This window comes from Rutidosis leptorrhynchoides, chromosome 4, assembly GCF_046630445.1.
Source record: "Rutidosis leptorrhynchoides isolate AG116_Rl617_1_P2 chromosome 4, CSIRO_AGI_Rlap_v1, whole genome shotgun sequence".
In the NCBI taxonomy this organism is placed as follows: domain Eukaryota; kingdom Viridiplantae; phylum Streptophyta; class Magnoliopsida; order Asterales; family Asteraceae; genus Rutidosis; species Rutidosis leptorrhynchoides.
Genome location: NC_092336.1, coordinates 145,745,033 through 145,750,184, shown reverse-complemented (window position 1 = coordinate 145,750,184; position 5,152 = coordinate 145,745,033).

Below are 5,152 nucleotides of genomic sequence, written 5' to 3'. Positions count from 1 at the left end.
TTCTTACTTATAAATCACTTTACCATTTTCCGAATGTTATCAAAAAGAATAGATTTCTTAAATCACAGTGGACCTCATAACATAGACCCGTAATCATATCACAATGTATCTGATAATTCAATAATTTGATATTATCTTTTAATTCTGTTGATAAATATATTAAACATATATTGAAACAAATACGTTCATGTAAAGTATTATACATCTAATACTTTGTTAACATTTTCAATTAATATAACTATATATTATATATACATATCTATATACACATAAATGTTCGTGAATCGTCGAGCACAGTCAAAGGGTAATTGATTACATGAATATAGTTCCAAAACCTTTTAAGGCTCAACATTACAGACTTTGCTTATCGTGTTGAAATAATATAAAGATTAAGTTTAAATTTGGTCGAAAATTTCCGGGTTGTCACATTGGTGATCTTCAAGTAGTGATAAAAGTAAGATCCTCATTATGATATTATTTCCATATTATTATGAGTTGTTAATAATTGGTTACTTATAATCTTACTTTTATATTTAGGATACTACAAGTTCTGTTCCTGGTACTATTAATCACAAAATTCTTGAAGAGGTCAAGGGCATATGTTTTGGATGTGTTATGGTACTCCAGAATGTTTTATTATTCCATCCTTGATATTCATCATATTGTTCCCTTAATATTGTTAAGAGGAACTTGGTAAAGGTATTTTAGAAAGATGGGTCATCATTTACACCAACATTTTACTTTCCTCCAAATCACTTCTCTACAGATTGAGCATCAACATCGTTCACGAGATAATTGCCTTTCAAGTATTATATTGATTGTATCATATTTGACGTTATTGTAGCAATTATATGATCAATGTTAATAACATTTCTCAATGCTTCTCCACACTGGCCTTTCTTCTGGTTGATTCGAACCAATCAAACTACTTGCCTTTTAGTAGATAATAAGAAAAAAAGATGTTGTACCATTCAAAAGAAAATAACTGTTTTATAGGCGATCATTATTGATTATTGAGGGCCTTCATACTATCTACTACAGAATCAGTCACTTTTCCTCGCAATTCTCAATTTTCAGATTATGCCCTTGCGACTCTAGACTCTAAATAAACAAAATCCATTAAGAAACCTAAAATTATAATAAGAGAGACACTCATAAAAAAATATAGAGACATTAAAATGTTATTTGTGTCATATGTTTATGATTTTTAATGTTTTAAATCTTTTGTTTATGGAATAATATTTGTATCAGAAATGATTTTGATGTTTTTCTATCCTTATATATAGAACACTAATTAATTAACTGAACTTAACTTCTAATTAATTAATTGAACCTAATTAATTATACTTAATTACTTCACTCTCTTTATATAAAGAACTTTTCATACCTACCTACTCATTTGTCATCACATTGTCAAAATTTCACTATCTGCTCTCTACTAAATACTTTCACTTCACATAACAATTGATTTATGCAGATGTGGCAAACGAGCTGTAATCAAAATCCCGTGTTCGGTAGACAATCATGATCATAGTTTTTACAGTTGCCTTGATTATCCGGTAAAATATAAATCAATTCCTTTAACGTTGTGCTTGATTTATAAAATGATTAACATATTCATTTTCTTGTTCATAGAGATCTTGTAACCGTGGTTGGCTTGACTGGTACGACTAAGAACCCACCCTCGATGGGCAGCAACAATTGTGTGAAAACAACGGGAGAAAAATGGGATTCTTCAATGAAAAATGGTGGAAGCTAACGTCAAGATTGCTAAAGCAACAATGAAAAAGATGAAGTTGCTTTTATTTTGTGGTTGGATGGTGTTTATCTTGTATTATGTTTGTATGTAAAATGAGTTTCTATGATAACTTACTTTTAATAATACCCAACCTACTTTGTTAACGATAACAAATACATTCCAAATACTAACAACTTAAAAACATTCAGTAAAAAAAGACTAATGTTACACAAACTAATAATTAGATTGAGATGCTTAGAATGTGTTTGCTTTTCCCACATCACGAGATTAGCCATAAAGATAATGTTTTTATAAAGCAATATTTGTGTAATCAGTTGCCCATATGGTAATGGAGCCATCCTAGAGTCCCTTGCCTCTTGTGTCCTACTAGCAATGATGTATTCGGCGTTAAATTGAAAACCATTAATTATTCAAAACATCGTTATGGCCTCTTAAGCAAGCACGAGATCAAAACTACTCGTTGCTTCACGACACAATGTGTTGATACGTATAATTTCGTATATCTTATTGACATTCTTACGAAGGTGTGATGACCCGAAAATTTCTGACCAAATTTAAAACTTAATCTTTATATGATTTCTACAAGATAAGCAAAGTCTGTAATATTGATTCTCAAAATTTTTGAACTAATGTTATATATTCAGTTAACCTTTGACTATTGACCGACGATTCACGAACATCTATTTGTAAATAGATATATATAAATATAAATATATATATATATATATATATATATATATATATATATATATATATATATATATATATATATATATATATATATATTGATGTTTGCAGTGGAGGTGTACGAAATGCTATTATTGTTTATTACGAAATACGACGAAATTACACAAGTTTTATTTATTTATTTATTTATAGGATATACCTAAACCTTGCTACAACACTATAGGCAGTGTACCTAATCGTAGAGTAGTGTAGTTTTTAGTAAGTCCAGTTCATTTCACAGGGAGCTAGCTAAGTTAACGCTATATTTTTAACAACTATATTTATATAAAATATATATAATTATATATAGTAATAATAATATATAAAAGGGGGGTTTTTACTGTTTAATGACCGGTTTGTCGATTTTAAATAAAGCGTAAAGATAAATGACGATAATATAAATGACAGAATTTAAATTGCGATAAAGTAAATTGCAGTAATTAAAATGACAGTAAATAAAGGTACGGTGAAATATGAACTAAAAGTATTATACTTATTTAAACTTCCGTAATCATGATGTTTGACGTTTTGATTTTAATTTATTACCCTAGGTTAATTGTCCTTTGTCCTGGTTTATTTGATACCTATCTGGTTTTTGTCCATAATAGTCTATCGGTCATAATTATAAAATGCTCGTCAAATTAACCTTATTCCAGAAGTCAAATATTCCAACTAATTAGAGATTCGAACTGTAACAAGGTTTTAATACTTTGTTAATAATTACACCAGGTTATCGACTGCATGTAATCCAAGGTTTTAATACATTGTTAACAATTACACCAATTATCCTTGTATGTAATCCACTCCTGTTTTAATTAGTCCATGATACATTAATTTATTCACTTTTGCCATAATGAATAATCAATTACCCAATCCAATTGATTAATTAAATGATTGTAAACGATGTCGTATAAACGTCACTAAATAGGACATTCGTAATCATTTTAATAATTATTAGATTAACTAATTTGAAGATAGGTTCGACAGGTTCCAATGAATTGTCATTAAATTAGACAATACCCTCCACCTATTAATAGTCAAAAGTCCAATGTTTACAAGTGTCGGTCTTTTGTCCAAACCCAAATTATGGTACAAAATCCAATAACCCCGTCTTAATATTTTAGCCCAACGTCACGATTACTTCAGCTCAAATAAGCATAATAATAACTTAGTTATGAGACATTAATTTAAAAAGGAAGAACATAGCTACAGTGGTATTTAATCGCGTAGCATTACACGGACAGAGTTCCGACTTACAAAACCTTAAAACATTCTTACAGTAACCTTATTATTATTAACTTAAAATTAAAATTAAAATTATAAAATATAAATATAAATTGAGAGAGATAGATAGAAAATGGGTTGCAGAATTCGAGCAGAATGCGTGAGCTTTTATAAGCCCACTTTGAACTGTACAGCTCCGCGAGTGCAGTACTTTTGTGCCTTACAGCTCCACGAGTGGGGAGCTTCGGATTCCAGCTCACCAAATTGAGTTAAACTTGGGCTGCTGAATATTATAATATATAATATAATAATATATAATTTCATATAATTATATATATATATATATATATATATATATATATATATATATATATATATATATATTATATTCTTGTTCATAGTTGACTTGTACTTTTAGCTCCGTTGAGTCGTACGTTGATAGTTGGTTCATGTCTCGGTTCTGGATTTTCGAACACCTTTTTGTACGCTTAGATATCTTGTACTTTGCGTTTCGCGGCTTGTACTTGTCATTTTTAGGTGTTTCTCATCAATAAATTGAACCACTTGGATTGTACTTTGTACTTTTTAGCGTTTTGATCATTTGCGTCTTCAAATCCTCGATTCTGTCTTTTATCTTCTCACTTATTTATTTAAATGATTATTACATAAAAATAGAACAATTGCAACTAAAAGCTTTACATAATGGAAGGATATTGCGCCTAAATATATGTTCATTTGGAGCACTATCAAATATCCTCACACTTAAACGTTGCTTGTCCGCAAGCTATACATAACTTGAAATTAAATCACACTTCACTTGAATCACACTTTTTTTTTATTCTCACACTTTATACATCAGTGATTTTGATACGGCGGTATAAACAATGATAGTAACAATGTGGTTTACAGTCCCACATGACTATAAAAATTTAGATCCTTTAAGGAAATTGGATCTTTATGAAAACATTTGATCTTTTGAAAATTCATTCTAGCTTTTACCCTAGATAAGTTTTCTGATTTAACCCATCACCGGTGTTCGCAAAATGTTTTTGTGGGTTTTGTGGGTTTCAAATTTTAAAATTTTAGCTCAAAAATTATGGTTTTGTGTCACCCACTTGCTAACCTTGTATTAGGAAAGCAACAGGTCCAGTTTACTTGCCCCGTACATTACCTTTCGGTAAACTACCATCCGGTTGTAAAGGAAAGTGATGAACAAGCAACTGTTAAGGCAATGTCCCATGACATGCAGATAATTATGGTCAAAAACATGTCGGATGCAATTACTATCCTTTGTAAGAGAAATATTAAAGATCACCCTATAATTTTTTGGTCTGGCACAAGGTCCTGTCTTCGACCATGATATGCAACCACCGTTCTTACAGTTGACACCCGATTTGGTTCAGGTGACCTAATGAATTCCAGGTAAATTCCTAGGATTTTACG